This window comes from Onychomys torridus, chromosome 4, assembly GCF_903995425.1.
Source record: "Onychomys torridus chromosome 4, mOncTor1.1, whole genome shotgun sequence".
Lineage (NCBI taxonomy): Eukaryota > Metazoa > Chordata > Mammalia > Rodentia > Cricetidae > Onychomys > Onychomys torridus.
The window spans coordinates 112,980,930-113,004,566 of NC_050446.1; the positions used below are offsets into that span (position 1 = coordinate 112,980,930).

At 38.8% G+C, this 23,637-nt stretch overlaps 1 pseudogene; it reads right to left on the reverse strand.

Moving 5' to 3' along the window:
- Positions 1–11,402: 11,402 nt before the first annotated feature.
- On the reverse strand, positions 11,403–18,945 carry LOC118581902 (annotated as a pseudogene).
- Between the last annotated feature and the right edge of the window lie 4,692 nt (positions 18,946–23,637).

Below are 23,637 nucleotides of genomic sequence, written 5' to 3' on the forward strand. Positions count from 1 at the left end.
AAACTCTTAGCTAAAGGTTCTGGGTCTCTCTCCACTTTCATCCTGGTAGCATCATGAGAAGAATGTTAATGAGGGAGGGAGGGAGGAAGGGAGAGAGAAAGAGAGAGTGGGGGAGGGAGGGAGAGAATAAACATATGCTTGCTTGTCCAGCATAATGATACTTTTGCTCTACTACCTATATGAAGATGATTATATCCGATAATGTATCACACATAGATATTCAATGTACACATGTGAGTATTTGTTTATAACCTTGTGAAGAGAATAAAGAACTGAGCTTAAGATTCATTATAAAGAATGAAATTCTGTCATTTGATACAACATGGACAAACAGGGGTACATTATGAAATAAGCTAGATACAGAAAGACAATATGGTACATCGCTACTCACATGTATAAGCTAAAAGTCTAATCATATCGAAGAGGAAAATGGAATGATGGTCCCTAGAGGTTAAGAATATCAAGGAATAGGGCCAATAGGGAAAGTGGGGTTTAGGGTTCCAAAGTTCAATTAGAAAGGAAGAATTAATTCTAGCAAGCAGGGCAAATTTATTCTACAACATTTCATTATATGTTCAGAATAAGCTGAAAAGAAGTTTTGAAAGATTGTTATTTTCTGGTACTGGCCATCATACCCAGGTCCTTGCACTTGCTAGGCGTGTACTCTTCTGTTGATTCTCTATGTTTTGTATTTTGAGACAGAGTTTTGCTAAGTTGCTCAGGCTGGTCTCAAAAATGTTGATCCTCTTACCTCAGCTTCTGCTGTAGTTATGATTATAGGCATGTGCGACCATAGCCAGCTGGAGCTTGTAAATTATTAACACACTGAAAGCGTGGATGTTTGAGAGGTTAGAAATGTTTACTTTGAGAACATTCTATATTCTACAATGTATCATTTTATCATACTGTACACATGAATATGTATAAATATTATGTCTATTTAAAATAAATACACAAGAAGAGAATAAGTCATTTCTACCATCTCTACTGTATATATTTTGCCCTGGTTCCATAACTTTTAGATCGGCTCTCCATTTCAGTTTTTCTTACAAGTTTTATTTGAGAAGTGTTGCTGGTTTGGACTTTCGTTGTTTGTTTGTTTTTGAAGATATTTGAGTATCAGTGAACCTAGTTCTCCAGGGCCCTTTTTATCTAAGATAGCCTGGCAATATTGGCTCATCACGGGAACCTGACCCTCTTGTGGTGTCATTTATCTCAGAGTTTTCATTTCTGCACTAAATGAGCTGAGAAAAGTGCCGGATCACTACCTATAAGGTCAAAAATTGTCCAGGGCTGGTGGTAGATCTGTAGGGCAGAGGCAGTCACAAATTGGAGATGAAGTGGAGGAGTAAGGAGGTAGTGATTCAGTGTAAAAGTAGAGAATTACTTCTTTAAAACATCTCAGTGTTCCCAGGTGCCCGGGACACACCAACTTGGTTGGTCTCAATTATGCTAACTTCTGCAGTCCCAGGGAAACTGATTAGAACTCCAGTTGAGCTGATGTGAACAGATGGGGCTGAAATGACCTTTTACCAAAGACAGATGGGAACCAGACACAGTGACCTCTGCACCTTCTTCTAGTGGCCTGGGAGAGGTGCGGGGTTATTGGTAGAGCCAATGGCAGTTCACTTTCTTTTTACATTCACCATTGCTACAATAACTTCAAGAGTTCATTTGGGACTCTGTGTACATGAATAGCAGACCTCCTAGATTCCTGCTCCACCCTCCACCCACCACCTCAACAAAAAGCTCCTTTGTGCTCGCTGAACCTTGGTATGGTGAATGCAGCCTTTATGTGAGCCCCACTTCAGAGTGTGCTGCAAGCTTCCTTAAGTGCAATGTTTTTGACGTCAACTTCTAAAACCACAAAGTAAAAGAGCTAGAAAGAATTTCTGAAATGGCCTGACCTGACTTCATTCCTTCACTATTCCATGTGTGTGTGTGTGTGTGTGTGTGTGTGTGTGTGTGTGTGTGTGACAAGAAAGAAAACAGGACCAGAAAGTTCAAGGGACTTGTCCAAGAGGTTGGTTGACTATTGAACCATTCTGCTGCCTCTGAACCTAGAAACATTTGCCTATAATCTCTGACCATTATTTTTCAACTTCATTCTGCTAAAATTCCCACGGGAAAACTAATGGCCTATAATCCTATTAAATGTTAAGTCATTTTCTCCTGCTTACATGTCAGGGGAAGTTTGAAAACTTGTCTTCAGTCCCTCCTTTCATCTTCCCAAACCCTAGTTCCAGGGAGAGGCTTAATATAGAATGTGTTCTAGTTCAGCTGATGGGTTTCCTGCTTGAAAGGATTCTGCCTCATTACTAGTGATGTAAATTTAAGGCTGTTGATGTAGATGCATTTGGTAGCTGGAAGCATGCATTAATTTTATTTGGGCCCAGGGTTATTGGATTTTAGGAGCATACATACAGTTTGGACTTGAATCCTAAGAATATTAGGTTTACCTTTGGTCTCTAGACCAAAATACAAGATGCTCTGCAACTTAGTAGCTCTCTTTGGGACAGGAAGATTATTCTTTTTACTGTCTACCTAGGCACTGACTTCTCGACCTGGAAGGCTCTTCTTTTCATAATTTGACTCCCATTTTGATCCCAGTGAAGTATTTCCTCCTCTGAGAAGACTTCCAAGACCTGTCAGTAATATCAGCTACTAGCTCCTCTTTTGCCTTCTGGGCAAGCCTTGTTACAGTGCATGCAGCAGTACCCAGTAACTGTAACAAGTGGTACCCTAATATTGTTCTATGAACAAGTGAAACAGGACATTCTTAGATATAGTATTGTAAGTGGAAGACATCAAAGGATCAAAGATATCCACCTGGTCTTTGATCCCATCCCAGGGAATTCTGGAAGAGGCAGAACCAGGACTCAAAGCAGATCATGTTGTCTTTGAAACAGAGAAAATAATGACTGCAATGGTACATGAGGGAATCTTTTGTTATGATTCTAACTGCATCTTCATAGAGGTTATCACTGTATTTTGTGTGTCAATATTCATAAAAGTAACTGTGTGACCAAGAGGGTAAATTTTAGTTTATGTAATTAATGTTTTTGAAAATCTGATTAAACAGAAATAAACAAAGACACAAAGAAGTCAACTCTTCAAAAGTAAACAAATAAGTAAGTAGATAAATACATAGAAAAATCTCAAACCAACCAAAATAGAAGATATTATCTAAAAGCCATGACAAAATGAATGTAGCCAACTTGGTTCTGAGAGCCCAAATATTATGGTTTATAGAAATTAAAGAAAATTAGACTCAAATAATTTCTAAGTTCTTTTGAATGTTAATGTGGAAACCTATCAAAAACAAACATGAAGATTCTTTCAGTGTTCAAGAGTTTTATAGCATAGTAGCACAGTTGGGTAATTAAATTGTACACTAATTCGTTATCAATTTTAAAAATGTTAGAAGGATTTAAAGAAATAAGCATTGAATAGGGATAGAAATGCTAATTGGTTGTTACAGATTGTATACATGTACTGGAGCCTTATATTGTTTTCCATACATATAGAATAAATTTCAAAAGTTAAAAATAGATTTAGAAGAGATTTATTCACAGGATCCAACTCTATCATCAGCCACAAAGGACGCCCCAAGGGGCTGTCTCTTTTTTGGAAGGATGACCCAAGGTCCAATTTCACTCATGCAAATGGGCATAGTTGACACTAGCTGAGTGGCCTCATGATCATAGGAGTTTGTGGCTGGTAAGTGGGTCATGCTATTGTAATTCTCCAGGTACTCTGTTCTCTTTAATAGAAAAGCCTCCTAGAAGCTAGAGGTGATATATTATCATGACTCTAAAGAACAGAGAGCTGCTCAAAACTACAGACTCAGCAGACGTTAAGATAGTGTAAAGATCACAGAGCCTATAACAGTACTAGCCCCATAGTCAGGGACCAGAGGGAGAATGTGACTCAGGAAGAACATGGTACACAGAAGATGACGAGTTGCTGGATATTATGTCTCTGACTAGTCAGGATGGACTCAAAATCTGGACTAGACCACACTGATAATATGATAAAATTAATACCAAGAACTTAGAAAAATAAGTCTATCCTTATGGGCTTTCTTCCCTAGCTCAGAGGGACCACTTCCTGGGGCATTGACTAAAGTGGTGTTATTAAGTAAATGAGACTGGCCTTAAAAAAACAAACAAAACAGAAATGTACTCTTTAGAGGATTCTACAGATCTGACTATACTTTAATAAGCCAGCTAAACCATGGAACCATACTTAGTTATTATCCTAATTCTAAGATATGAGCCACTCCACCTTGATTGAATGCTATGCATTTACTAAACATGGATTTGTCCAATAGGATAGCTATTGGCCACATAAAGTCATATAAGTTTAAGTCTATTATATTAAAGCAAAGTATAATCCAAAGTTTAATAACTAGGCTGCATTAGCCTCAAGGGCTCAATAGTCAGACAATGTACCCTCAGGTTTTGACAGCATATATATGGGGAGTATGCTACAGATAAGACAGGGTGTTTTCTATCCTTGTAGAAAGACCTGTTGGAGAACATTGAATTAAAGATGGCTTCTTCAAAACCCAATTTTAAAGTCTATCTAAATGTCAACTGAATGGAAGTACTGAATTAAAAAACGTGAAATCCACCTCATGTGTCTCACTTTCCAGGTATTTTTCTTGGCTCTCAGTGGGAGTCTGTCCTCCTTGAGTGGTGGAGACTTTGCTCTCATGGTGTCTGGCTATGAACCATTTCTTGTTCAATGACAACTTCATTTTGTCCTGCCCTATAATCAGTACTTATCCACTTCAGGAGCTTCTGAGGGGCTCCTGGAAGACTTCTCTGGGTAGTACATCTGAAAATCTAGAAAAACTTTGAATAAATCTTTTCCCCTAAGTTTCCAGTCAACAGTTAGCCAGTTAGGTAGCATGGCTGAGAAGCTTGCCTGTTGTGACATCCTTTGCAATGTCATCATCAGTCTCTAGTTGCCTAGTCTTCATCTGTCTCCTCTGCAGGCTTTTACACAGCTGTGTCTGGGCCTGTATTTGCTCCGGACCCTTAATTAAAGATATGCTGGTTGCATTATTTTTATGGAATAGAAAGCTTTTCTTTAGTACTGTGCTGGCAATATATAACAACTGGCTCTCTAGGGGAGAAAAGGCTTTGATTTTTAGTGTTAACTGAATATCTTAGCATAAATACATGAAGACTGATTTCAAATTTCCAGTATGACATCTTAGAATACAGTTCTGGGAAGTTTTCCCAAAACATGGGCCCACAAAGTATCTGAAAAATAACCTAAAGACCATGGAAGGTAGCAAAACAAAATAATTAGCACGATGAAATCCATGTCTTTGCTACCTTTGCATATATATTCAAGTGGTGGCTTATGTTTCATAACTGACTGATAGGACTTCTAGAGACTGAGCAATTAACTCTCTTTGAGCTGCTGTGAGCAGATTCTAGCACACCATTTTTCATAGAAGAAATAATATTAGTCTACATAAGAGTAGTCTATTTCTGACTGCAGCCTTGTTGTATGAATTGGAACCATTGGGGGCATACTCTTGAAGATTCATAGGCTATAGGAGTCTACTCTCTGTGATTACTAGAGCTAATTCAATGAAAGAGATCTTCTATCAGATATGATTAAACATATTCAGAGATTTAGGCAACCAAAATGCAGGAATATCTGCTTCCATAAAACAGTTTGCCTGGCTTGCACAAGCTTTGTAGAAATGAGTCAGTATGTTACTGTTTGGGAATGTTGGTGAGGAGGGTCACTCTGGGCTCCTCCACAGCTCCATGACCTTCTGTTACCACCATTGCTTAAGAAACACGAGATTTGGACTAGAGCATTTCCTGTGTTGCTTTTGGAAGCCCAGTTGTAAAACCTGGACTCCTTTGCATTATACAGTACTATACCTGAAAACTTCCATCTGTGCTTACATGTTGCCTAAGAAGATTTATTTTGTTTTGTTTTATTCCTGTGATGAGAAACTCCTGAAAACTAGGAATAAGTGTTTGTTCATTGGAGTGTTTTTTTTTTTCAATGCCTAGCTTAGTGTCTAAGTTAGGGGACAAGGGTTTTATCAATGTGCAGTGAATATTGGCTGCAGGATGAGAAGGATGAGCAGTTCAGGGCAGGGAAAGGCAACTTAGTCTGTGTTTTTGGCTTGTTATTGAAAAATCTCAGGTGAGATTAAAATTTATCACTACCAAAAAGAGACCTCCAAATGTTTTCCCTCTGAGTGTCCTTTCACCCACTATGGAATAGGACAGAAAGACAGATAATAGATAGTAGGACCTTGGAAGCTGAGATTTCAGCAGATAATGTTTTTCTAGATCTTTTATTTCCTACCTGCATCATCCTGAGAAGACAATACTTTCTAGCCTGTTTCTACATCTGTGATGATATTTGGTATTGATCATTTCCACTTCACCAAATAGTCAAAAGTAAATATTGAATGCATTTCCAGGTACTCAGTGCTGAGTAAATGAAAGTGCCTTCAATATCACTCCAGTCACTTGCTTCAAGCATACTGTGTGGCTACTGAGGCAGCCACGCAGAGCTAGGGATTAAAGGACTTATTTCACTCCTGTGTCCAGCCAACGTGTATTCATAGAAGCTGGGAAAAAAGAGGTTTGTAACTTCCCCCCCATGGCCTTGGAGGAATTCCAAAATCAGTGAGTGAGTGACATATTTAGCCATGTTATGAAATCGTGTAAGCTTGGAGTTTTGTCCATAGAATAGGATTCAAAAGATATACTGACCAAAATAAATCTTTTAACTAGGAGCTTTGAACAGCCAGGAATCTTCCAGAACTCTCTGTCCTATAACTTTGCTTGAGTGCTCTTGGCTTATAAACATCAAGTTCAGGTCTATCCCCAATGTAAGTGGACAGGTGGAAGTAAACGATGGAGCAGAATGGCAAAGCTTTAAAACCTACCACTTGAAATCTTTTCCAGCCAAATTGTATAGACAAGCTCTGGATGCTCAATGTTGTTTTGAGTTTTATTGTTTGGGGATAAGGCCACACTGTACCTATCAGACAGAGGCTCTTCATCACAACCTGGCTTCAAACACTCCAATACCTTCATCTGTTGGGACAGAAGGATCCTTCTGCTGAGGTCTCCACTTGTCTCTGTGGTGTCTGTGGATTTGGGCTTTTTGCAGACAATGGACTGAGTTCTTTCAGGTGTTTGTACTTTGCTCATTCCCTCTCCAAGCCTTTCCAGCCAAGAGGTCTATTTTTTGCTTTTATGAAATGTACATTATATATTCTATAGATGACAGCATAGGAGACAAGACATTCAAGGGGGGGGGGTACAGCTTTAAGAGAGATGAATTAAGCTTTTCCCATTCCTTCTTGTCGCCAGTGTGTGCTGAGTTCTCAGAATCAGATGAGCACAGCTGCCATTGCGCACAAGGTTGTCAGTTACTTCACTGAACAGGTTGGCTAGAGCAGAGTGGGTAGGAACTCCATTTGTAAAGTCTACCAATTCCTGGTCGTTCATATTGCTTTAGTTTTTGTGGGTTATTCTCAAGTATATTCCATTATAATGAATGTACCCTAGGAATAATGGTACCTCAGCAGCTGTCTCTTACTAGGGCTCATTATCTCAATGACTATGAAGACTTCAGACTTAGAGAAGGAACTATAAAATAAATAGTTAATCTGTTAATTGCTGTCATTGTCTGAGGGAACCTATCTACTTCCTACAGGAGATTACTTCTGTTTCAGGGTGCAGACTCACTCTTGTGGATTGTTGCTTTCTTGTGGGTGGGGATGTCTGTCCTCCAAGGTTTGGCTCTTCCTGGAATCCAAGGTGATTACATATGTAAGGCACTAGCTTATTCCTGTACCATCACCCTTTACCAGGGATGAGATATGACTGGTGGGCAGAGTCAAGAAGGAGTCTGAGCCAAAGTAAAGGAGATGCAAAATGAAGGCAGAGTTGCCTAGCTTTCACCCTGTTTTCAATTACCAAGGATGCAAGGATATGAGTAACTGTAGCTCAAAGTTTTCCTGTGTCCTGCCTGTGCTACGGTCAGGACAAATCTCACACAAGCTAATATTATTTTTAAACTATGGCCATGTTAAGTTTTCTAGATATACATAGATATAATTTAATTAGGTAGGTAATCTTCAAATACTTCAAAGACCTTTAAAAATGGCTTTAAAAATTTTTAAAAAACTTATAGTTTCTAGACAATGAAACATATTTGTTCCTTGGCAACACCAATTTACTTCAAATGGGTTAATTTAAGGTATAAGAACTAGATAACAAGAAGCCTGCTATGGCCATAGTTTAAAAATAATATTAGCCTGTGTGTATTTATTTGGGTCAAAACTGCTATGGGACTGGCAAGTGAGAGAGATTTGTCCTGAATGCAGCTCAGGCGGGACACAGGAAAACTTTCAGCTACAAGTAACTACTCCTTTGTAAAAGCAATTTGTAAGTGCCTGATTCAAAATAATGTCTGTCTTCTTCTGGTGTGTGCCCATTCCTGGAAATTCTTACAAAAGAGCAATGTTGTGAGGGAAATCTTAGTGATAACCATATGATTTTCTTCATTCTTCTCCTCAGTCCAGACCATGACACTCATGACTCAGAGTCATGAGCAATCTCAAGCCTCTCCTAAGTTTGTTAGTAGAATCAGCACCTGGATGAGTAGGGATCCAAGATATAATGAAAAAATGAAGTCAATGGTGAGTCTTCAGAAAAGGACAAGCTATCAAATATCTGAAAATTCCATTGGCTTTTTTGCTATTAAGATAATCAGAGAAGAGATTTATTTTTTTCAATTTCTGTGGAAATAGTTCATTATTTGCTTTTCTCTGAAAGTGAGTAAAGAAAATTGCACTTTTGAAAAATCCATAGTGTTAGGCAGCTAGTTGGATATTAGCAGATTTGGCAAATAATTTGGATGAACCTCTCCTTCATAATCAGCAGGTTGTCAAACCAATATTCAGACTGCTGGACTCTGCTGATCTAAAGAATAGGATCAGAGTGATATTACTCTATGTGGAGATATGACATAACAAATAGCCTAGAAAGTCATTAATAGATAACTATCTAAATCTTATATGATGGCCACCTAGCCAGAGGCTTTTTGGTAAATACTAAGGACATACCACCACCACCACCACCACCACCACCACCACCACCACCACCACCACCACCCATCTGAATGAGCCTGCCAATACTGGGCAGAACAATACCCTTTGAAAAAGGTGTACTAGAGACCTTAGAAGTAGTATAAATGTAGGTTGTCATAATGTCTCTGGCCATTTTCTGCCTCATTCTTTGAGAGTGCCCTACTTTGCTCTGTAATGAACAACTTGTTTTCTACACTGAGCTGTGTCTCATATGAATTCTTTTAACAGAAGTCATAAGGAGAATGGAGTGGAATTCAGAGCAGATCCTGGTGACAATAGGCTAGTGATATTAGACATGGGTAATTTAAAATTACTGTGGTAGATGTCAAAACACTTGAACCCTACTCCTGTCCTCATGACTCACTAACTGTAGGGTGTTGGGTAAGCTGCCTTGCTTGAGCCTCAGTGGCCTCCACTATAAAATGAGATTTGAGTCTATTTCTCCATATATGTGTGTGTGTGTGTGTGTGTGTGTGTGTGTGTGTGTGTGTGTTTGTGAATATATCATATACACATATTATATATAATTATATTATATATTAAATATTTAGTATTTAATATATAATATATATAAAGAAAATGTGCACAAGAGTCATTGTAACAATACCATATAGTTAAGAAATGTCACCAGAAAGTTGGTCCCTGAGATGATGCAACCATGTATATTATTATATCTCTACCCTTTTTTTTTTTTGCTTTCAGTGGAAACAAAATAGTAAGAATTATACATGGATGTTGAGCATACACATGTTTCATAGCTGTCCAGCAGAGCTAGCAGAGAGAATGGTGTTGAAGAGCCCAGAGCCCAGGGACCATGACAGTGATATTGGGTTTCTTTTGAAGATGCAGAATGTTATTTCTAGGGTAGTTGTTGCTTAAGAAGTTCACCCAACAGAGGCTTGCAAAAGGGATACACTTATGTGTTATGGGATATTTGAACACTTTGTGAAATGTATTACTCTTGTTGGTGTAATAAAAAGCTGAATGTCCAATAGCTAGGCAGGACTTCTGTGCAGAGAAAGGAAGTAGGAAAAGATAATAGAGGCACAGGGAGATGCCAATGAGACCCGGAGGGAGTTGGACACATGGAATTAAACAAAGGTAAAAAGCCAGGGGGCAAAACATAGATTAAAATAAATGGATTAGTTTAAGTTATAAGAGCTAGTGGGACAAGCCTAAGCTAAGGCCAAGCTTTCATAATTAATAAGAAGTCTTTATGTCCTTATTTGTGAACTGGCAGCCCAAAGAATAATTTGTCTATATCTACATATGATAAGCACATCTTGTCTGGGAAACAGATAAGCATTTATACCTGGAAAAACTAGTACTTGACTTGCTTTTAATAATCAAGTTAGAAAAAAAAAAAATATCTAGTGTTCACTAATACTATACCTACCAAAGGTATTATGCACTAGTAACAGCAAAATATATTGATGATATTATGGCATATGCACTTTGATTGTTACTTATAGCTCTTGGCTCATAACTCCTACCTGAAAGCAGAAGAGTGAAAACTTCAGTTTTCCCTTTTCACTCTGTCCTGTGGCTACTCAGAAAAAATTCTGCCATATCTTGATCACAAGACCTTATTGTAGAAAGGGTCCTGGAAGAAGAAGTGCTGTACATAGAGAAAAAGAAGAATCTGGAACAAGAAGTCATGTACCTCACTCAACCTTGTAGCATTAGGTCATAAACTTTGTAAAAAGTTTTCATAAAATTTTAAAATAACATAGTTGAGAGAGTTCTAGATAACTGATTACATGGAAGCTCCATAGGGTATAATGCCTACAGGGGACAGTTATACACACACCCCCCCCCCCCAGCTTCCCATGTTCTTGGCCCTTGAATATCTTTATTTTTTATTTACATTGCAATTTCAGTGCAAACAGTGGAATGGAACTGCAATCATTAAGAAATGAATTCTAGCTGGGCAGTGGTGGTATACGCCTTTAATCCCAGCACTTGGGAGGCAGAGGCAGGCAGATCTCTGTGAGCTCAAGGCCAGCCTGGTCTCCAAAGCAAGTTCCAGGAAAGGCACAAAGCTACACAGAGAAACCCTGTCTCGAAAAAATGAAACAAAACAAAACAAAACAAACAACAACAACAACAACAAAATAATTCTAACTACCCCCCAAAGCAACTGAATATTTTAAACATCTTTATACATCCAGCCAACAAGTTAACAAAGTGGTTAACAAGAAAAAAATACAAATTCAGAGGTCTGGTGTTGATGTTTTAAAAAGGCAACTGCTTAAGTATTTCTGTTGATTCAAACATCAATCTCTGTGCCACTCAGCTTCATGCCATTTATCATCTGGTAGGCTCTCTCAGCCACCTTGGGAGACCCCAACTTAACCAAACTGCACCCCTTGGACTTTTTGTTCTCCATCTTGAGTGGAGTACAGCACTGCCCACATTCGTTAAATTGTCCTTTAGCAATTTTCCTGTAAAATCAAATGGGAGATTTCTCACAAGTATCTGGCAGGACTTCCTGGCCACTGCAGGTGCATGACCTTCAGGCACCTAAAGTGGCCAGTAAGTCTACCCTGCAAAGCTTCCTCCAAAGTTTCTCTGCTCTATCTCAATGGCTTGGTCAAAGCTAGCACCTCCTGGCACCACACATGGCCAGGACCATTAGCTCAATGCCAACACCCAATGCCATGCCCATGGTAGGGCCTATATACTTCAAACTATTGACACCCATTTGCTCCCAGACCATGTGCTCGAGACTGTTGGCTCCCATGCTCTCAGGACCCATACGCTCCAGGTTGTTGGTGCCTATGTACTCCAGGCCAGGTGCCATAGGATCCATCACAGGGCTTATGTACTCTAGGCCAACCCATACCTGTGAACACCATGCAATCCATATTCAGGCCCATAAGCTCAATGGCACAGCCCATACACTCAAAGGTTTGGCCTACATGGTCAGTGAGCTCAGCCATGAGCTCCAGGAAAGCCCATGCCATCACCCATGTGCTCCATACCAGAGCCAATGTGCTCCATGGTCTGGCCCATGTGCTCAGTACTGGAGGCCATGTGGTTAAGACCTAGTGGGTCCATGTGTTCAATGCCTGAGCCCATGTGCTCAACTGACCCCATGTGGTCCAAGACTAGGCTCATATGCTCAATATCACCTGATCCATGACATGGCCTAGGCCTGTGCCCAATTGTTCCATGCCAGCACTGCCAATGCAAACAATGCCCAAGGTCCATCCTCTTCATCCCAGGAACACTGCCTTCAATTCCATGACCTCCCTGGTTTGCAATGAATGATCTCTCCTCTCTTTGGTGCATTACTTAGGGTTTTTCGTTTGTTCTGCGTGTATTCATCCCAGATCCAAATTGCCCCATGTTTTCAATCCATCACCAAAGAGTCCTTCCATACCTCCAATTTTATTTATTCCAAGTCCTATGCCTTCCATTCCCATTCCTGCAGGCCCTAGGTTTCACATTCCAATCCCTTTGTTCAAGTGATGGTCATCACTATGCTTCCCTCCAGGTCCTAGCATCATTTCCAGCAGTACCAAGTCCATAGGGAAGTTACTATGGGCATTCAAGAGGTAAAAATTCTCCCTTTGTTACGGCATTATCATTAGTTTTGACGTGCCTTGGTCTATCAAACAGCAGCTGTATATTAAATATTGATGTAGCTTGTAGTGGGTAGCTATTCCAGCTTTGACCTGGAAGTTCTAACCCCCTATTGAGGCTTCAGTAATGGTCACGCCTACAAGGCGTTCTGATGCCCAGGTGCTCTTGGTTCCAGGAACCTGGTTGCTGGAGGTAGACCGAGCAGAGTTCTCCAGAGAACACTGCCGGACTGTGCCATGCCTTTCCCAGACTCTGTAAACTATCTATACATTTGTAAGTTACGCCCCTAAATAAACCTCCCTTTTAACTACATGGAGTGGGCTTAATAATTTCACCAATAGTAGTTTATACAGCTTCAGTAGATTATTCAAAAGTTATAGTGCCTACTCCACAACTTTGGCCATCTTTATATTCCAGAATGTCTACTTGGACCACCCCACCAACCATACCAAATGCTTCCATCAGTTTCTTCAAGCCAGTTTTATAATTTGTTACAAGTATTCTGATTCCAAGTATTCCAGCCTCGAATGCATGGATAATCTCATTTAAGATGTTAGGATTATTAGTATACTAGTGGGATATTAATCATTCCTGGGCCAACTGGTCCCATATCCACCCCACCAGTTGTAGTTATTACCTTTGCTTACTCTGCTTGCGTGTTCACCAACAGGATTGCCTTTGACTTTCAGTGGTCTTCCTCTCAGACTATGCTTGTTTAGAACTTCAGCAGCTCTTTTCATACTCTTGTCCATCTAGAATTCAACAACTGCACATCCCCCTTGACTTTCCTTCCGTGTCCACAAAGAGCTCCATGTATGTTACCTCACCAAGTTTTCCTTTAACTAGGTCTTTAAGGGACTGCCACTTCACCCCAAAAGCTATGTTGGTGATGAAGGCTCTGTATCTTTTAGTTGGATTGGCATATGACTCAAAGTGGTTGCCTCCTCTTTTTGTTTTTCTCCTTCCTGGTTTCATTCTGAGTAGGTCTTGGAGCAGGAGCCTTTGGGCCTGGCACTCCATTGCTACTCAGCAAAGAGAGTGCATTGCTCTCTTCCTCTATTTTGGGCTCAGTTGCTGCCACTTTGGACTTTGCTTTGACCCCTGCCAAATTTGCTCTGGGTTGTCTGTGAGGGAGGAGGCTGTGTGGCGCTGCTCCTGTGTGCTCATGTGACCCCTGTACCTCATTTCTTTATTTCTGTCTAATATCCTTTATAGTAAGATAAGAATAACCCCAAAGAAGACTATGAGAATCTGATCTGTACCTTACTAGAATCACAGGTGAAGTAACCTAGGGTTTACGACAGGAGTCTGAAGTGGAGGTGTCTCATGTCCCAAACAGAACAGCTCTATGGGGCCTGATGTTGCAAAGAGGTGGTTTCAGAACTGAGCTATATTAGAGGACAGTGGATAACCCCGAAAAACTCATTACCTACTTTATGGTGGCAGGAAAGCTAAAGACTTTATAGGTTCACAAAAGTAATCTGCACTGTAAATGTACAATAGGATCAACTGAGTTTGGGTTTGTATTTTCTATTTGTGATCTATGCTCAGATTGCAAACTCTCAGCCAATAGGATGAAATGTGACTTAAAAATGAAACTTCATGAGGACAATAGTTAGGGATACAATCTAACTAATAATTGATTCATAACACGGATCTCTAAATAAGGCAATGTGCAAAGTATGGATATACAAGAGTAAAATAGCCCTAGATTTGTATGCTTATAATTACAAAGGAAAAGAACATGATGCAACAGAGAGCAAATAAAATAATTTGTATAATTATAGCAATTATTCAAATAAACATCAATTATTCAGATAAATATCAATAATCTAAATTCTGTCAAAATAGAAATATTATAGATTCCTGTAACATTACATTACTGTGAAAATAAAAAATAAAATTTCTCATGCATTGCCATACATAAAATACAATGAAGATAAAACAGGGATAATCAAAACTATAATTAAAAATGTACCAAGAAATCAAATTAAAATGAAATTAAGGTGAAAATATTCAGGTCAAATAAATGAATGAGGTATAGGAACAAAACCTTAAACAGGGAAAAGGAAAATAGATGATGGGCAAGGCTTTGTTCAATAAGGGGAACACAGAAGTTGTGTAAATTTATGCATTAAAAATCTCATCTGCAAAACATAAACCAAACTAAGCAAACAGACTATAAATACAAGGATGCTGACAAAGCTCAATGGTAATTAGCTGATGATAAACAGCTGTATGAATTCCAAATGTCAAATAAGTCAAAAATTGGGAGCAATATGCAGTAATGAAAACATAATCGAGAAACCCAATTTAGTACAAGATGGTAAGATGAAGCTCCTGGAGTGAATGTATTTCTTTTACTTTGTAAACTATTGAGAGGAAATGCACACTCCCCCTATGTTGCTGGAATATCTATGAATACTGATTACATATTTAGCCACAGAAGAAATCTTAATAAGTATATCCCAAATAGAGATATTACCTGCTATATTCTCTGATTATATATAATTAAACAAAAAATGAGGAGTACAGGGGCCAGAAGGAACATGACATGGAATTGAACTTTCTCCTTTAACCCTGGAACAATAGAGTAATTAAGTTGAAGCTATACAGTATATTAAGTATTTGGGAAAAAAATGAGGAAATGAACATTTGGTATACCGGCCTATGAACTGATTAAAAACAAAACTATGAGGGCTGGAAAGAAGCTCAGTGATACAATGCTTTCCTGGAATGATGCATGAGGTCCTCGCACTGCAAGCAGCAAACAAGTAAATATAAATAAGTGAATAAACAAAAAGGGAATGAACTTCATTTTTAAATTGAGAAATTTGGAGAAAAATGATGTGAACAAACAGAAAAATAAAAACTGGAAAAATGCAATTAAGAAATATAATTATCTTCAATTTCTTTTTCAGGGACTTAACATTCTTGTCACATAGGTGCTTCACTTGCTTAGTTAGAATTACCTCAAGGTATTTTATATCATTTGTGGCTATTGTAATTGGTGATGTATCTCTGATTTCCTTCTCAGCTTGTTTGTTAATTGTATATAGGAGGGCTACTGATTCTTTGAGTTGATCTTGTATCCTGCTATGTTGCTGAATGTGTTTATAAGTTGTATCAGTTCACTGGTTGAATTTTTGGGGTCACTCATGTATACTATCATGTCATCTACAAATAGCGAAAGTTTGACTTTTTCCTTTCCAATTTGTATCCCCTTAATCTCATGTTGTCCTAGTGCTCTGAAAATGGAAAGATCTCTCATGCTTATGGATAGGCAGGATTAACAGAGTAAAAAGGGCAATCTTACCAAAAGGAATCTACAGATTCAATGCAATCCCCATCAAAATACCAACAAAATTCTTCACAGACCTGGAAAGAGTAATAATAAACTTCATATGGAAAAACAAAATACCCAGGATAGCCAAAGAATCCTCTACAATAAAATAACCTCTGGAGGCATCACGATCCCTAACCTCAAGCTCTACTATAGAGCTACAGTAATAAAAACAGCTTGGTACTGGCATAAAAACTGACATGTGGACCAATGGAATCCAACTGAAGACCCTGACATTAATCCACACACCTATGAACATACAATTTTTGACAAAGAAGCCAAAACTGTACAATGAAAAAAAGAAAGCATCTTCAACAAATGGTGCTGGCATAACTAGATGTCAATGTGTAGAAGGCTACAAATAGATCCATATCTGTCACCATGCACAAAACTTAAGTCCAAATGGATCAAAGACCTCAACATAAATCCAGTTACTCTGAACCTGATATAAGAGAAAGTAGGAAGTAGTCTTGAATGCATTGGCATAGGCGATCACTTCCTAAATATAACACTGGTAGCACAGACACTGAGAGAAACAATCAATCAATGGGACCTCTAGAAACTGAGAAGCTTTTGTAGAGCAAAGAACACGGACAACAAGACAAAGTGACAGTCTACAGAATGGGAAAAGACACCAACACCATATCAGACAGAGGGCTGATATCTAGAAATATAAAGAACTCAAGAAATTAGACATCAAAATGCTCAACAGTCCAATTAAGAAATGGGCTATAGAGCTAAACAGGAAATTCTCAACAGAGGAAGCTCAGAATCACTAAGGTCAAAAACACTGAGGCCTGCTTATGCTGGAGAGGATATGGAGCAAGGGGAACTCTCATCCACTGTTGGTGGGAATGCACGCTTGTACAGCCACTTTGGAAATCAATATGGCGCTTCCTTAGAAAATTGGGAATCCATCTCCCCCAAGACCCAGCCATAGCACTCTTGGGCATATACCCAGGGAATGCTCAATCATACCACAAGGGCACATGCTCAACTATGTCCATAGCAGCATTGTTTGTAATAGCCAGAACCTGGAAACAACCTAGATGCCCTTCAACTGAAGAATGGATAAAGAAAATGTGGTACATGTACACAAGGAAGTACTACTCAGCAGAGAAAAACAATGACATCATGAGGTTTGCAGGCAAATGGATGGATCTAGAAAAAAATCATCCTGAGTGGGGTAACCCAGACTCAGAAAGACAAACATGGTATGTACTTACTCATAGGAGAATACTAGATGTAAAACAAAGGATGACTAGACTTCTACTCACAACTCCAGGGAGGCTACCTAGAAAATAGTACCCTAAGAAAGACACAGGGATCGCCCAATGACAGAGAAATAGATGAGATCTACATCAGCAAACTGGACATGAGGAGGGTATTGAAGGGCAAGGGTCGAGGGAAAGAGAGCTTAGGGGAACGGGAGATCCCAACTGGAACAAGAACAGAGGGAGAACAAGGAAAAAGAGACCATGATAAATGAAGACCCCATGGGAATAGGAAGAAGCAAAGTGCTAGAGAGGTCCCCAGAAATCCACAAAGATACCTCCATAATAGACTACTGGCAATGGTCGAGAGAAACCCCAAACTGACCTAATCTGGTGATTGTATGGCCAAAAACCCTAACTGTCATGCTAGAAATCTCATCCAATGACTGAGGGAAGCAGATGCAAAGAGCCACAGCCAGGCCTCAGGTGGAGCTCCAGTTATCTAATCAGTGAGAAAGAGGAGGAATTGTATGAGCAAGAATTGTTGAGACCAAGATTGGAAAAAGCACAGGGACAGATAGCCAAACTAGTAAAAACACATGAACTATGAACCAATAGCTGAGGAGCCCCTAACAGGATCAGACCCTCTGGATAAGTGAGACAGTTGATTAGCTTGAACTGTTTGTGAGGAATCCAGGCAGTGGGACTGGGACCTGTCCTTAGTGAATAAGCTAGCTGTTTGGAACCTGGGGCCTATGCAGGGACATTTTGCTTAGCCTGGGAGGAGGGCTTGAACCTGCCTTGACTGAATCTTCCAGGTTGAGCTGAATCCTCAGTGGAGTCCTTGCCCTGGAGGAGATGGGAATGGGGGGTGGGTTGTGGGGAGGGCAGGGGTGGGCGGGAGGAGGGAGGATAGGGGAATCCATGGCTGATATGTAAAATTAAATCAAATTATAAACTAATAAAATAAAAAAATTTAAGTTAGTTAAAAGAAAAACATCATATTCCCGGAAGGAACGACTAATATTTTTAAAGTACCAATTTATCCCAATATAATATATAGATGTACTACAATATTAGTATGAATTAGACCTGGCCCAAATTCCAATTACACTGGAGTACTAAGTGAGTTTAAAAGCCAAGAAAGTTTTGAAGGAGAATAATGACTAGGAATAGGATATGAAACTTTCTTTCCTATCACATTCTCCCTATTCCTTTAAGGGAAGGTCTCTTCGTGAATCTAGTTATCCCTGGCTAGGCTGGAAGTTGAGAAGCCTAGTGATCCTCTTGTATCCAAGCTCTACACAACTTGTATCACAGGCATGCATGAAATGCCTGGCTTGTTACATGGGTGCTGGCATCTGAACTTTGGTCCTCATGGTGTATAGCATGTGTTCGTAACTACTGAGCTATTTCTTCTGCACATAACAGCATTAAAAAATTTTTTTTAAAGACCTACAGCATTAGTTTTCTATTACTGTTGCAAGAAATTCCTGCATGATCTGGTGGCTAGAGATACTAGCAATGTATTTCCTCAGCCTCCGGAAGCCAGCAGTCAAAAGTGCAGGTGTGCCTAGGTGCTCCTGGGGCCTCTCTCTTCCTTGTTTCTTCCAGCCTCTGGCATCAGTCATCTGGGCCGGAGGCTGCATCACTGCAGTTTCTGCCTACAGAGTCATGCTGGCTATCCCCCTTTGCGTCTTAATTGAACTCTCTCTACTCTCATAAGGACACAGGTAATGGTACAGATACCATTTCCTCCTGTACACTTCCTCAACTGAATCATATTTGCAAAGGCTCTTTGACCAATTGAGATCAATTATATAGGGTCCAACATTAATGCTCACATATCTCTAGTGAGGGGGCTCTTTTCAGCCTGCTATTGTCATTATGATCAGAATCTTTTGCTTGAATGGCAGACAAATAGATCCACAGAGTAAAGAGCCCTGAAATAGACACAAACACAAATGGGAACTAGATTTAAGCAATGTTTGGATTTCAATTCATTACCAAAAGATACTTCATTTGATAATTATTTGTAGAAGAAAATAGAGATTCCTGTAGCTTTACCAAATGAAAGTAAGTCCAAGGTGTATCAACATGCAAATGTAGAAGAAAAATGAACATACATTCTGAGATAATAGTAATAGCCAGAAGAAGAAAACAAATGTGGTTATATGAACATATAAATATAGGAAACTAACATTCCACAAATACCTCTTAAAACATCAAGAGTCTAATGTTCAGTAGCAATTATTATCTTTTATTTTTTGAATTTAATATAATATTTTTATTAATTTCTTGAAAATTTCCTACAATGTATTTTGAAAATATTTCTCCCACTTCTCCCAACTCCTCCCAGATCCAGCACTCACAACCCTTTCCAACTTCATGTCCTCTTTTTCTTTTTAAATAATGCACAGAGTTCAATTTGTGCTGTCCATTTACTCCTGGGTGGGTGCTGTCCAATTGAGTGTGGTTGACTTAGCAAGGGCTACATCCTTCAGAAAACTGACTCTCATATTTCCCGAAACCCTTATCATTACCTGTCAATAGTTCCTTAGCTAGAGTTGGGGCTTGTAAGCCTCTCCAGGAACTTTACCTTTCTCTTTACAGATCTTTCTGTTTCGTGTTACAGTGAACATTATTGTAAAATAAAAAGTAAAATGAGTAATGTTTGAAGGGGGAAATTTTACTTGTATTTTAGGGTTCCATAAATATAGGTTGAAAGCCTGGTTATCACATTATTGAATATTTATGAAGCTTACCTTCTCATCTCTGAATAGGAAACAGCATTTTCTTCTGTAGGCTGAGGTATTATATGTCTTCAATTGTTTTGTAGTGTAGAGTTCTAAGTATAACACACTGTGGAGGATGGGGGGCATGACTGAGATCACAGGTCTTATGGTTGACCTGTGAAGGAAGAGTAATCCATCTCTATTGTTTGGATGTGGATTGTTCACCAAGGCTTTGTGTATTGGAATCTTGTTTCTTGGTATGGTGTATTAAGTGGCGGTTGCCTTTAACAGGTGGGCCTTATTGAGAAGTTATTAAGTTATTAGGTCATTGGAGTTAATGTCTATGAAAGAAATTATTGTGATTCTTGTGAGACTCTTTAGTTCTTGAGAGTGAGTAATTATATAAAAAGGACGGCTTTCTCTTCTCACTCCCTGTCTTGCTGTCTTGCTACATGGTCTCCTCCCTTTCATACACAGGCATCTCCCATTGTGATGCTATCTTTTCAGGAGTGCTCACTAGAGTCAGTGCTCACCCATATCCTTGAGGGAGATGAATGCAAAATACCAAATATGCAAAGAAAGCTAAGTGTAGTTATTCTTTTACATTATCCAGCTTCATGTATTTGGTTATAGCAATGGAAAATGGACCAAAATACACTTACAAATAAAACCCTGAGAATGTCTATATCCACATTGGAGAATAGAAACACAGAGTTAGAGATGGGCTTGAAGTCCCACTTCTACCCCACATATGGATTACTGAGATCACTGTATCAGTTATATCTACTTCCAGCTGGCATGGTGATAGTATACAGCCCTTTAAAATGAGTGCTTCCAAGTTATTGTCTAGCCATCGATGCTTTGTGGGGTTTTATACATATCTCCCCTTTTCATTTTAAATTCCTAGGTTCTGGACTTATTTTTGCTGAAAATAAGATATATTTTCTGAATTCTACTAGTAAGGGATTATGGAAATTACTTAAAGGACTTAGGTTAAGAGGGCTTTGAATTACAGAAAGCATAATTTCTCAAACCAGTATCCATCATTTAGGACATATTCAAATCCCAGGAGATTATCACAGCCCTTACTTTGACAATTCCCATCACTGACTTGAATAGTAAATTAGTTTTACTGTTAGAGGCCAGAATTAAAGAGGGAGGAATTTTCTAATTTCAGAAAGAAACCAAGCCAAGAAGAAGATTGTATTGTTCTTTTGGTGTCACACAGCTCACCAATGCCTACTAGTGACAGCACTTACGCTTTTAACTCCTGATTCAAGTTTGTTCCCATGTTCATGCTCCCACTGCTTGGTTGGAAGACTTTAATAAGGGAGACTACTCTTGGCTGTCTCAAATGGACTTTTGTCCCAGTCACACACCAACTTGAATGGCTATTTTTCTTCTTTGAAGGTGAATCAGAAACACTGGACTTGCATTATCTACATCAACACATAACCTCAGTTTGTCCAGATAGGTATAATGAAGCCAAGAGTCACTAAAGAATTCTTAGAGAACCTACTGAAGACACTACTAGATTAAATGTCCAATTCTTCCTAATATGCTGGCTTGAAGGGTCTGGGGGTAAGAAAAGAATACCCCAAAAAGGTTTTATATTTAAAATTTACTCTAAGTCTGCTTAGGAACAATCAAATTGTTGTTGGACACATCATACACTTCCTAAAGGAAGGTTAACACTGTAAGGACTTATTTTTCACATATTGTGGTGGTTTGCAAGAAATTGGCCCCCAAAGGGAGTGGCACTATTGGGAGGTGGGGCTTTATTGGAGTAGGTATGGCCTTGTTGGAGGAAGTGTATCACTGTGGAGGTTGGCTTTGAGGTCTCATATATGCTCAACCTTCACTTAGTGCGACATGGAGACAATTTCCTGTTGCCTGGAAGATGTAGGACTCTCAGCTACTTCTCCAGCACCAAGTCTGCCTGCATGCTACTATGTCCCACCATGATGATAATATAATGAACCTCTGAATTGTAAGGGAACCACCCCCACTAAATGTTTTCCTTTATAAGTGTTGCTGTGGTCATGTTGTCTCTTCACAGCACTAGAAACCCTAACTGAGACACATATCATTGTTAAAAAAAATATGAACTTTATAAGCATACTGTCAAACAACCAGACAATTGCTATCCACAAAACCTCTCCATTAAAATGTCAGTCTTGTCTGGTGGTTCTTAACTTATGAGTTGCAACTCCTTTGGAGGTCACATATCAGATATCCTTCATATCAGATATTTTCATTATGATTCATAACAGTAGCAAAATTACAGTTACAAAGTAGCAACAGAAATAATTTTATGATTGGGGGTCACTACAACACGAGGAACTGTACTAGAGGGTTGCAACATTAGAAGGTTGAGAACCACTGATCTAGACTCTTCCATTTTATAGTAGTTTTTACTTTCTACATTTCAGCAGGCAAACCTTCATCTCTGTTAACTATTTATTTATATATTTAGAGATAGATTCTCAGTACATTATTTTTCTTCAAACACAGAATTTTCAATCAAGATCAGGGCTTGGATCTAAGCAAACTTATGTTATGGGAACCTATCCTTGAGTCTAGGTTTGAGGTGCAAATAAATTACATGTGTTCAGATTGCAGAAACATCAAGCCAAGAGTGAAGTGTCAACAGGGAAGGCAGAGAAGCTAACTTCAGTGTGTGGAGATAGCAAGATACACTGTAGACCTCCAGGGCTTGCTACCACTGGAAAGCACTAGGAGGCAGCGGAGAACACACCTCTAGAGTTGTCCCTACTAAGAGAGGACAGTCTGGGTAATCACCCCCCAATTCTTTCTCCTCATTGGCTGGAATATGCTTCTGAAGGTATGAACTTTCACAGCTTCAGGCCTGCTGGCCAAGAGCAGAGAGTAAGCCCCAAGGGAACAAATTGTCTGCTGATTGTAGAAGGTCACCATTACTGGGGCACCAACACCATCTGCTGAATCAACCTTGTGGGAAACAAGCTCACATCTTAATTTCAGTAACTTTATTTTATAAATATTTTAGGCCTTCTACTGTGACCTCACAAAAATAATTTAGGCATACATTCTTAAGAAGAGTAAAAAAGTAAATTCCTTTATTGATTGGATTTTAATTCTGAGGAGAAATACTAGTTTTCATTATGATTCTAATTTTTATTTTATTTTATTTTAAGATTTAATACATTTATTAGTGTTTGAGAAAAAGTAGGGAACAATATGAGATTAAAAACAATCTTTAATATACCCCCTTCAAAAAGTTAAAATACTAGCAATATAATAGCTATATATATATATAGTGATATATAATAATTATATAACACAAGAGCCAATATCTTGTTCTACCAAATTTTACACAATAATTATTCAGTTGTTCAAATTTTTGTATGCTGGTAAATATTCGTCTCCTGGTATGAATCCTTATGTCTCAAATTGATGTTGTTTTAGAGATTTCTAAAATGGAATTCTATACCACTAATGAGAATAGACATATTAATAATCTTATCTGAAACATTGCTGCGTGTATAGCTTGGTTTTTATATACCATTTAGTGAGCACAGTGTTTAATCTGAATAAAATACTTCCAAACTTATATCAATTGTAGAA